General features: G+C 40.0%; 1 protein-coding gene across 1 annotated transcript in view; it reads right to left on the bottom strand.

The window, feature by feature from the left end:
* Positions 1-11,407, bottom strand: part of kaznb (kazrin, periplakin interacting protein b) — a gene marked incomplete in the record, with an annotated part of 138,442 nt that extends 127,035 nt beyond the window's left edge. Inside the window, 1 exon segment of the mRNA XM_036151379.1 lies at positions 11,319-11,407.
* Positions 11,408-12,896: the final 1,489 nt, after the last annotated feature.

Below are 12,896 nucleotides of genomic sequence, written 5' to 3'. Positions count from 1 at the left end.
CCCTAAAGAAGTGGATCATGATGGTTTATATTAGTGCCTTGTGAGAGTATTCATACTGTTTGTATTTTCTTCATTTTCTCACATTTCAAACACAAACTTCAATGTATTTAATTGTGGGAGGGGTTGGTGGGGGATGTCCTTGTGATCAACCAACATAAATGAGAGCATGAATGTGAAGTGGAAGGACTGTATGAAAGATTTTTCAGAATGTTTACAGAGAAAAATCTGAAAAGTGCGGCATGTCTTTGCATTCGGCCCCCTTTACTCTGATGGGCAATAAATACTAACCAACTTCCAGATAAATACAGACTTATCGTACAAAAAGTTAATTCTTCTTCTGGTGTTTTCTGTGATGAGCTGCTTTATTTCTCACAATCAGTCCTATTTGAACATAAATGCTGAGTCTCACCTCCCTCTTTCTAAAAGCAGAAAGACAGCTCCCACATATACGGGTCACAAACCTGATTTACAGATCGGTCAACGACATTGATCCTCTTCACTGAGTAGTAAACCTGCTAGCCTTGTGGCATTTTAACAGATCTAATCCTTCTATCCTTGCTCCACCTCTGTGGGATTAGACCGCTTTTGTTTTTTCCACCCTACCTTAATCAGTGATCCCAGGGCAATCTTTTGCCAGTTTTCTGGTTGTCTTTAAATCATTCTGGGTAGAAATTAACTAACAAAAGCAGAAAAAAAGCCACAAGCCCTGTCTTGCTGGAGAAACCATGAGGACGCTATGCTGTTAACCGAATGCTTGACATTATAGTTTCAGTTCTCAGCCTCAAGCGCTGCCGGTTCCCTTCTCCTATTTCTGCTCAACTTAAAGGGAATTACACTTTCAGTCTGTGGGGTAAGGTCAGGTAACTATGTTATTGTTTTAGCTTAATATATCGACTCACAGTTAGAGGTGAAATTGCACCATTGAGTTGTTTTGCCAACGGCTAATAAATCCACGAAAGAAGAATACACCGAAGAAGAAGCAGCAGTTTATACTGCAGGAAATGGGTCTGCTGCAGAAGTGATAGGCCGAACCTTGTTATCACTATAAGAAAATCTCAGAGACTATTATATTAATTATTATAATTATTATGACAAAGTGGTTCAGTTTGTGTTCACCATTTGTCCCTTATTCTTATTTCTGATTCATTTCCTTTCTGTAGCTGGCCATATTGCTTAAATTTAAACATTAGTTTGCAGCTCTGCTCCACTTACTATGCCAGGTTTGTTTGTGTTAGCATTAGGTTGCAGTTTCCATCTATATGTTTAAGTTAAAGCTACTACTGGATTATTGGTTAAACTTGTTTATTGGGTTTCAAAGTATATTCATATTTGTTTTCCTTTTTACTCACCATTGTTTGTCCCTTGTAGATCTGCAGCAGGGCAGGAGTATGGGAGGGGCCGGCCCAGTACTTCCTGCTTAAATGTCTGAGTGATGTCACTGATTGTCTTGCTGGATGCTACCAATTAGAGGGTTTCTTTAGGAGTATTGCTTTGTTTTTCTTCCAGAAGGACAGCAACGCTAAACACACAGCCAGAGCTACAAGGGAAGAGTTCAGATGAAAGTATATTCAGGTATTAGAATGGCCTAATCAAAGTCCAGATCTAAAAACAAAGACGAGCTCAATTCAAAGCAAAGGTTAACGTGTTAAGTTTGATGGATGATAAGTTAAATGTAACTGCGTTTAGATAAGTTTCAGCTTAAGTTTATTTACACAGCACCAAAACACCGACATGTCATCAGAACCTTGTCACAGAAACATTGCTGGTCCAGTCCAGCCCAGTTCATTTCAGTTCAACCCAACAAGTTCAGATGCAGATCCAGTTTCAAGCAATTATAAAACTGCAATTAGTAACAAACTGTTGGTCTAAAGACGCCGCCAGATTGGACTAAATCTGTAAACATGGTATAATTCACTCTTCTGAGTGCTGCATTTAGTTTTCAGTTAGTGGACGTGTTTCTTTAGTCTGCCGACATTAGCATTCGTCTCCCAGCACCAGCGTGGCTAAATGTAGCTCAGAGTTTTGACAGAAGATGTTTCCTACAAGCAAAATTCCTTTTTTTCAAAAGATTTAGATTGAGGGAGAGTGCCGAAATTAGATTTAGTAAACAGGAAGAAGCTAGAAATGCACCGAACCAGGCTCCGGTAGCTGAGCACCTGTCTTATACGGCCATGAATTAAGACGTCAGGAGTTAATGAAGCTCTGCATCCTCTGAAAAAAGAAATTCCTCTCAGTCATGGAGAACAGGTTGATCCCAAAAGATTTACCGACAGAGACCAGACCTGCTTGTTTTAGCTGAGCAAACAACACAGCAATCGGGCTCCGAATCCATTTATCGATCCTTTACTAATGTGAACTAATGAAGATAAATGTGATTGATTGCAGGAGAGTCTAAAAACCTGTAAATACACACAAGTTTGAGCATCTGAATCCAAAACTTAATAACCTAAGATTTAAGATGATTTATCAGGAGTTACGCAGCTCATATGACCTGCGGGACACTCCTGCACGCACGGCCCCAAAGTTGCTCCTCCTTATCGAATCCAATATGGAAATAGAGGAAAGGAGGGTCATATAAATTACACTTGTATTGACTCTAAACAAATGATTTCTAGTGTTAGAGGCTCATTCAATAATGTAGATCAGATGGAATGTATTTAGGCAAATTCAGCAGTGCTTTGTATTTTTGCTAATTCAATTTACCTGGAATGGAGAAAGTTTCCTCTGATGGGCTTTGTTTCAGAACGCACCTGCAGTGAAAGCTGCTCTGTCAAAGACGCACTCAAAGAGAGTCTCTAAATTATATTAAAGTCGATGGCCAGCAGCCCTGGAGTCTAATAAGGATGAAAACATTGGCTATAAGCCAGCACCTTGACCTCCCGCAGCAGTAACATGAGGATGACAATACACAAGAGGGACAATGACAATATTTAGAGTTATAGGCATGTGTGGACTCCATCTTTGGACTAAGCTGCAGACAACCTTAGAGCGTGCCTGGTCCAACACTGCCGTGGTCCAACGGAGCAGAACTGTGACTACGGGCCTCTGAGGGAGCAGAGCTCCAGGCGTGAAGGAGCAGAGGCTGAGCTGGCAGGGATTTGTGCAGACGCAGTGATTGAACACATGAGGCTTGTTTCATGTAGCTGTTTGACCTCACAACGTTTTTTTTTTTTTTTGTTGCCGCAGGCAGAAAGAGGGGAAAAAAAGGAAAATTGTAAAGATGTTGCAAAAATTTAAAGTTGAGCTAGTGGAGAGAGTGAGCGGGTGACGCTGAATATAATTTGGACCTTATTTATGTGTGTGTGTTGTCTGAAACTTACAGCTGCAAGCTGAAGAAGAAACATTTTAGAACAGGTAGATAGATGAGCTCTCTGTTGTTTTAATATGTGACACAGCGAGGAGACAAGCCCTCGGATGAGTTATGGACATGCAAACAGGAATGGGCTACGAAGAACAAACAAAATACATAAGCACTAATTAACAATAATAACTTTTTTAGCTGTTAAACTAAGAACTGTGCTAATGGTGCTACTTTTTTTGGGGGGGGTGGGGGTTGCGGCTCTAGGATGGGGCCAGAGGATGGGTGGTACCCCTCTGGCCCCCTCTAGAGACACTCCTGCATGAGTACGAGTACCACTGATTAACTTTAAGAATTTTCCCCTTTAAAAAAAAAAACCATCAAAACATTAGCCTTCAGCTGAAGAACAAAAAAAATGTTTGAACTCAAATAAGTAAATAAATTAGTTAAGGAGTTTATTTCAAACATGTAAAAATATAAAAAATATTTTAAAAATCCCCCATTAATGATACAATAGCCATAAAACACTGTTAAAACAAGAGAAAGAGTTAAGCAATAGTGTTTAAAATTAATAAAACAAAAACAGAAATAGATAAATGTTTCAGCTGATAGACGCTTGTTTTTCTTTTCTCTTCACTGCAGACATCCATCTGGTGAAGGGGGCCAGTGGGTGGGACTGTACTGAGATCTCTGGCAACGAGGAGCCAGGAGCGAGGAACTAACATTCAAAAGCAATTTGCAGTAAATGAAATTAAATAGGTAGTATTGTTATCATTAATAAGATTAATAACAATATATAGCATATAAATGAAGGTTGAAGCTTGTTTTGTCATAATTCCAGAAAACCTTTTTAACAAATCCAAAAACATAACAGGATCTCTCTCTCTCTCTCATATAAGATAGATAGATAGATAGATAGATAGATAGATAGATAGATAGATAGATAGATAGATAGATAGATAGATAGATAGATAGATAGATAGATAGATAGATAGATAGATAGATAGATAGATAGATAGATAGATAGATAGATAGATAGATAGATAGATAGATAGATAGATAGATAGATAGACTACTAAATATGTTCCTGTTTTTAGATTTAAAACAGCTCTAATGTCCAGCCATCCTGAAACTATCTTGTCGGTCATGTTGAGGGCTTGCTTTGACGAGCAGCAGAGTGTTTTTTCCTATTCTTTCAGATCTTGTCTTTATGTCCACATCTCTTAATGTCCTTTCATGCAATAAAAAGTATGAAGCTATTAAATCTTTTTATAGCCTCTTCTTGCTTCATGGTCATCAATTTTGCTTCACTTTTTGATCCAATCTCAGTTGCTACGAGAAGCCTGAGGAGGTTGAGTGATTTCACAGACTTTAAAAAAAAGAGGGGAAGAGACTTCATTAGCTCCACAATTATCACCAGATGAAAATATCCAAGTACAATTCTTTAACTTTTTTTTTTCTACTAAATGTTAATTAGTCAGAGGTGATAAAAGGTTATTGGTCCTGCTCATTTGGAGAAAGACATTAGAATAAAAGTTATACTTCTACAAAAGGTTCTATTCACTCATTTATTTTTTTACACCTAAAATTAACTCAACTTTGACCATTGCAACAAACTATCACAGAAAAGCACAATATATCATCAGCATGGCAACAAAACTAAAACGCTCCGCCTTAAACTATTACAAAATATGATTTACAAAGTAAAAAAAAAAAAAAAAAAAACTATGAGATGCAAACTTTAAGTAGCTTTCAATGAATGAAATGTGAACAAATATTTGTTAATAACTTATTTTAAATCGATCCCCATTAACATTTAATTTTGAAACAAAACTAAAGCAACTGACAATATTTAAATAACACACAAAATGAAACTATGATTTTTAGCAAACCTAAATGTGCATCACTATTATGAGCACCAAACGATACCATCTTCTGCATTGCTCCTTTTTTTTTTTTTTTTTTTTGTTTGCATTTAAGTTTATTTTAGTGAACTTAAACTACTAAGACAGCAGTTCACTGATTTTCACTACCTTGTATATCAGTTTAGGTGTGATTTATAAACAGTTACTAAGAGATGCCTTTTTTTTAAGTATCACTGGATATATTTACAGATTTTGAATTTTTCAAACCACAACCTGAACTCTGTGCGTTAAAAGGTGGATCCTTTTGAGAAATTTGGGTTTAAATTTACTTAGTCTGTTAGAGATATCCAGGCAGAATTATCCAATCAAAGAGCAGGTGGCTGAGGTGCACCTCACTTTAAAATGGTTTAATTGTAGTGAGAAGCACATTTACGCTCCTCAGCCACTATTTACGCACACCTCATTAGTAGCAAGCAGGACCTGAGTCTTTGTGTAGTAGATTTAAAAAACATAAATAGACATTTTAGTGCATTTAGCATCCACAAAATGATTCTCCCATTTCACCACATCCCAGTTGTGGATGACATCCATCAACTGGAGGCCACGGGAGCACAGTGAACTCATCGGCATGCTCAAGAAACCAATTTAAGATGATTTGAGCTTGGAGGCATGGCGTATTATCCTGCAGGACGAAGCCATCAGAGGATGCTACTCTGGGGTCTTAAAGGGACAGGCGGGGTCAGCAACAGGTACCCGGGCAGGCTGGGATGTTTAAGCCTTCAATTAGTAACAAGAGGTCAAAAGTTGTGCCACGTAAATATCCCTCACCCCCACGACACCAACACCACCAGTCTGAGCTTTACAGCAGAGAGCACTTTGTAGCTACACCACCAGACCAAAATGCTCAGTGATACAACCTACTTGGAGACGCACGTCCAGTTTTGTCTCTTTATTCATCATCATTCTTCAACAGCCTGACCCACTCAGGCAGACTAGTTTATACAAAAACAGATTTGTACATTTGCCAGCTCTTATTGTGTATTTGAAGCGTATTTTTCTTCAAACTGTTTGCACAGAAATCCTGAGAGGGTCATCATCTCTATTTGGCAACAAACATAAAAAAAAACAGAGGCAAAACAGATCAGCAGCACTCCATAAAAAACACTCATTTTCAACAACCGCTTCCAGCATTTGGTCCGTCTGAGGCGGAATTGTAATCAGGGCCCGGCAACGCTTCAAATCTAGCTTGCACTTGTGAGCGCAGCATTAAGCCTGCAGATATGTTTAAACAAAGTGCATTATTTATAAAAGGGCGCGCTGATGCAAAAAAAAAAAAAAAAGAGGGTTAAGAAGTTAGCAGAGACAACAAACCCACTGCAGCACAAATCCTCAGCGTTTCTCCAACCAGAGAGCATAGTTACAGATCCTAAGAGAAGAAGTCCTGCAGCACGACTTCAGTGATAAATGTGTCAAGAAGCATTCGGAAATGTTTTCCGAAATAATTGCCGTTTCCATTATTAGCGTCTCAGCTTGACGTGCTCACCGGATTCTTGTCTCCGATACTTGCTTTGGAACCCCAATCAAGATTGTTTCTCTCCAGGTAGTAATGATGAGGGATACAGGAAATTAAAGCTGATACAACAAAGTTTGTGCATGAGATGCAACACAACAGGCAGGATCGTCGTGAGATTTCTGACTCCTCATTATCCTGTGTGAGGAAGCATGCTGCATGTTTGGCTGAGCTCTTTAAATAAGACAATGACAAAGTCTTCCCAGATAGGGAAAAAATTAAAAATAAAATGTATTAGGCAAATGAGTGAAGATACTTGGGGCCCAGTAATTTCTGACTAGACAATGCTCTTTCCTAATAAATCGTAATACATCATATTCCTTAAGATCCATAATGCTGACCATCTGTGTTGAAATCTAAGCCGAGGAGCCTAAGTCCAGTCTTGGAGAGCTACTTTCCTGCAACTTTCAGCTGCCTCCCTTCTTCAGCATCCCTGAATCAGCAGGTCATTCAGCTCTGCAGAGGCCTGGTAACAAGCCATTTATTTTATTCAGGTGTGCTGGAGAAGGGCTGCATCTGAAAGTTGCAGGATAGTAGCTCTCCGGGACTGTATTTGGGCACCGTCAATCTAAGACATCACCTCAAGGGTGTTTAAGTGCCTCAAAATACTGCAAGCTTATAGTACAACACTTTGATTAAATCTATGATACAATAACGTCTGAAATAACTACAATATGATGGCATGAAAAACACAATATACTACAAAACATATATGCTATAAGATACACTATGATACAACAACATGGTGTGATATGATGTGACACAATATGATATAATGCATTGTATGATGATACAATTTATATGTATCATGTCAATTTAAATATGACATTTATGGTAGGGATGAACAATAATTCAATATAATAATTGCAATAGCACTTTATTCAATAACGGTGATATGACATTTCCAATATATATTACGGTCCATGATTACAGCATTTGTTACTGGCTGATGTTCCGCGTTTTATGTAGTTTTATTTTTAAAGGAGCAATAAGTGAAACTTAATTATTGTAGATGGAAAGAACAAAAAAGTAATATTTCACATGGACTATGGTATGACGTCACTCTGCATATCTCTATGTTGTTCTCCAGTCTGTTGTTTACATAGCCAGGCCTGACGGACGTGTAGGTGCATGTGAACAGCTGCCACTCAGGGCTCAGCCCCTCCCTGCCCTAAAATGCCACCATCAGAGCAGTGCCCTGTTGGAGTAACATGGTGGAGAGCGCCCCCAGCAGATCAAAATGTTCTCTTGCTAACAGCATTATAAACTTATAAATTACGTATACTTCACTGGAAATGTTGCAATGGCTTGTCACACATATTTTGGCCAGAGAGTGCTGAAGCACCACCTGTTGGTGAAATATCGCTTGTTGCTCCTTTGAAGCAAATATTTCTAAAATGTTATATTAAATGGAGTTTTATAAACACAGTAAATAATTGTCAGATGTTTGTTCTGTTGTGGGCATTCTTGGCAGTGTGAACCCTTTATTTTGTTTATATTGATATTGTAATCAACCATAACTAAGAAATATATTGTGATATAATTTTTTTCCATATTGTCCAGCCCTAACTTATGGTACTTTATCATGCAATACAAGTAGTGTTACAAAGCGATGCAATATGATACAATTGAAACAATACAATTTGATGCGACATGGTTTGACTAAGAGCTCTACAGGAGCAATGATGATGTCACATGATCCAAAGACATGTGTGACATGAAACTGTCCAACGTGATATAAATCGGTTTTAAAATATTAAAATGCAGCACAGTACGATACACAGCACTGTGCAGACATTTCAGGCAGTCATGAAAACTTGCTAAACTAAGAATACTTTTCAAATACTTTGAATAATGATTGTTTATTTTTCATCCGTTTCAAATCTAGCTTGAAACAGTCATTAACTAAAACATAAACAGCTGCGGAGGAGGATTAAAACCGGGTGAGGACGAACTAAGGTGTGAAGTTATGGAAGACGGTTATATGTCCCAGGTCACACACACACACACACACACACACACACTATGTCCAGACTGAACACAGCAACAGGACACAAGATGGTTTTACTGCATCGGCAAGGTCCCTCTAAGACAAATATTTCAAAGCAGACTGGAGTTTCAAGAGTTGCTGTTCAAGGTCTTATAAAGAAGCACAAATAAATCGGCACCACTGAGGAGTGGAACTCATTTCCCTTCAAATTGTAAGATTTCCAACTGCACCATCAACTCAAAACTGGCATCAGTCGGACCCAAGTACAGCCATCTACCGTCCAGTTGCGTTACGCACAGATTATAGTAGTGGAAAAACAGGCTAATCTAAAGTTGAACAAGACCAATAGACACAACTTTGCACAAAACAGAGACTAGGGTGCAGAAAGACGGTAGCAGGTGATCTGGGTTGATGAGAAACTTTGAAATCTTTGGCTGTAGCAGAAGGCAGTTTGTTTGCCAAAGGGCTGGAGAGCAGAGAGATAATGAGTGTCTGCAGGCAACAGTGAAGCACGGTGGAGGAGTAAGTTTGAATAGAAGTTTGGTAAGAAGATCTGTGGTAAGATGTTTGGAGAACTTACCAATATAATTCAAAACAATGATATATTATAATACAATAAGAAAGTATGGCAGACTATAATACAATAAAGCACAATGCTATGCAAAATATGCTTTGTTTCTATTTTACAAAAACAATAATATAAAATAGTATCATGCAAAAAAATATATGCTAAGTAATAATATGATGTAATACGTTACATTTCACTGCAACATTTTGATTAAAACTGAGTGCTGTTCTTTTAGCTGCCTTTACATAAGATTCCCCAAAAAGGATTAGAAACCACAGATGTGATGTAAAAGCATGATACGTTGGACATTTCTCATTTTCAAATGACATATAGAAATAAAAAAAACATACCATACAAAAAGGGTACCAGCATTATCTGACTCCTAATAATACCAGGAGATACCGTCCAATCCATTAGAGGAATAGAATTGAAGGAAATGCAATGAAATAAAAACATATCATCTGGGATATCTGCCAGAAAAAACACACCATTTTAAAAATACTTGCATATAATGCTTAGATACCTAAGACTAAAAAGTTACTTTCAGTTCATTCATATCAGAGAATGTCGGGTGAGTCAGAGTCCCACGTTTAGTTCAGCTCCTGAGGGCGACCAGCGATGCTCAACAAGCCGCCTCTTGACAATAAAACATGAGCTAAGATGCTCAAGCTGCCTCCTGTAAACTTACTGTGTTATCAACAACTTCAATAACAGCCATGCAAACTCCCCAGTATAAGAGCAGCAGCTTTGCTTTATCCAAACACCATAAATCTAGCTTTTGATGCTGTTAACATCTGCAATACAAAGCGTACGATTCCAAAAAAAATAACTTGATATTTCATGATATTGTTCAATGTGGTGTATGCCAAATGACAGCACAATGCCGTATGATAGGATACATTATGCATGATGCAGTGTAAGATGCAATATTACAATATTATACAGTGTGTTTTATTGTCCTTTTTAAAAAGAAATCTTGTTTTGCATTCATTTGCTTGCCAGTAGCTGCCTTCTCAAAGCATCATCAAGATAGATATTGTTCGAGCAAACTTTAACGTTGCACACATGTGAAAAGAAAGACTTGAATTACCCTTAGAGCGCCAGGAGCCCAAAAGATGTTGCATAAGCATTTGAGAAATTAAATGAAATGCAAGAAAATGAAAACATACTATCTAGAATTACCGAGCAGAGCTGCACAAGTCCAAAAATACCTATACACTGCAAAAAGGGAACTAAAAGTGAGTACAATTTTCTTGAAATGAGTGTATTTTTCCTTGATTTGAGCAGCTAAATAAGACCATTTGCCAATGTAATGAGTAGTTTTACCCCTAAAATAAGATGATTAGATATACTGCACTTGAAATAAGATGATGGAGATTAATTGTTCTTACTTTGAGTGCAGAAATCCTATTCCATTGGCAAATGGTCTTATTTACCTACTCAAATCAAGGAAAAATACACACATTTCAAGAAAATTTTACTTACTTTGAGTTCCCTTTTTGCAGTGTAGTACTGAGTACACACGAATAAAAACATCATTTAAGTCCCTCTCTTGCAAAGGTTTATAAATTTGAAAGTAACACAGCAGCATTGCATCAAAGCAGTCTACCTCCAACCTATCTATGTGTCCTTCAATGTTAACTTTTGCGTCAAACAGACCACAGGTTGGCTGAGCCACAGCCCCAAATTTAGCTGCTGACAGCCAGGCTCTGAATGCCGCCTCCTGACAATGAAACGCCAGCTAAGATGCTCAAGCTGCCTCCTCTGAACTTACTGCGTTATCGGCAACAACAATCAAGCAAAACTTCAGATGCTTTTTTTTTCCCCCTTAATAAAAAGCTTCAGTTATCCTGTTCTGCAACATACTTCCCAGATGCTTGTTGCGCAATGCCAGCATCACTGTAAAAGAAAAACTGCAACAACAAAAAGAAAAAAAACTGGATCATCACAGGGTGGAGAGCAGATACTGGCCCATAAAACACGCAGTTCACCGTGATTTATCAGGAGGTGCGTTCCCTGCTACTTACTGGCTTGCATGAGCTGCCCCTGGCGTCCGAACACCTGGGAGAAGGTGGCATGGCTGCAGGTGAGGGTGTCCTCCATGGCAGTCCCACTTGCTGAGGGAGCCGGAAAGGGAGAGAAAAAAAGATAAAGGCAAGGTCAGGCGGACTGCGTCACTTCGAAAGATCGGCGAGGGGGAGGAAAAGTGGGGAAGAGGAGAGAACAAAAGAGGAGGAGAGAGGAGGCTGATGCTTGCCTTGAGCTGGTGTGTGATGTCTGGCGAAGAACGCACTCCCGTGGAGCTGTCCTGCTGCTGCGGCTGGGGAGTGAAATACAGCTCCTCGCTGCTCACACCAGTACGAACAGAACTGCTCGCCTGCACTGATAGGCGGCGGTGGGGGGTGTGTGTGAGTGAGTGTGTGTGCGCGCTGGATCCTCGTCAGCATGTGAGCGAGTGTGCAGGAGAGAAAGTTCCCTGAATGTGCGCCTGCGAAAGCATCTCGGAGGGCAGATGTGAGGGAGGCAGAGCGGGTACCAGAGCCGGAAGGCAGACTCTGATCGTGTTCGTCCTCATCCATACAGATCGACGATCCTCTACGGATCCGGAGAGGCCGGGTGGAAGGAAAGAGAGACAGGACAGGCAGCGTGTCTACCAGGTAGAAGTCAATCCAACAGTGTGGATCCTTTGGACACAAGACAGCACTTTGGTTTTTATGATCTATGCCCCCCCACCCCAGCCCATCTCTACATCCTCATTTGCTTTGCCTCAGCAGTAACATTTCACTTCCTCTCCCCTCACATCTCTATTACCCCACCCCATGCAAATCCCCTCGATCCATCTTAAAGCTCGGGCCGCTGCCGGGAAACAGACTCCAGGCAAACTGGAGTGCCCCCCCCCCCACCCCCCTCCCTTCCCAAGCCCCAGTGCATAAAAGGAATTGGGGGTTGATGAACAAGTGGAGGAGTTGTATTAAGAGTGAAAGTAGGGCTTGTACAGCTGGCGGTTTCCCGAGGCTTCATCATGAAAAGGAATTGTAGAAAAGTGCTGAGCATAAACTAAAACAGCTCCTCCTCGGCTCCAGTGAAGATACAACGCGTGTGAACATGGCTCAGTACGCAGCGAGGCAGCAGCCCTGCTGCAGGAGGGCAGGAGGCAGCCTTCCTCACGCTGCAACAACAAATGGCAACACCAACGTGCTCCAACGATGATTAACGCGACCGCAGGGCCGAAGTCAGGACACACTCCTCAACCAGTTTGGCTTTTCGGATTTTGTGAATTCACATCCAGAAACTTCCACGTGTTTTATTGGGATTTAACTGACCGACACAAAGTAGTTCATCGTTATGTAGAAGAAATGGATGCAGGGTTTTCAAACATCTTAAGAGTACGGTGTGAATTTGTGTTCAGCCCCCCTCGTCGTATGTGTAGCTGAACTTCCTTTCACTCCAGCTACAGGCGACCGTCTGTCTGCTTTGCACATTCAGAGACGAGCTCAATCAGTCTGGACAGAGAGAGTCAGTTCACAGACGATTTTAAGTCTCGGCACAGATCCCCCAACGGGATTTATGCCTGGACTCTGACCTTCTAACTCATGAATATGCTT

The sequence above is a fragment of the Fundulus heteroclitus genome, chromosome 20 (genome assembly GCF_011125445.2).
Source record: "Fundulus heteroclitus isolate FHET01 chromosome 20, MU-UCD_Fhet_4.1, whole genome shotgun sequence".
In the NCBI taxonomy this organism is placed as follows: domain Eukaryota; kingdom Metazoa; phylum Chordata; class Actinopteri; order Cyprinodontiformes; family Fundulidae; genus Fundulus; species Fundulus heteroclitus.
Note: the sequence above shows the minus strand (reverse complement) of the source record. Positions and strands in the feature narration are given on the sequence as shown.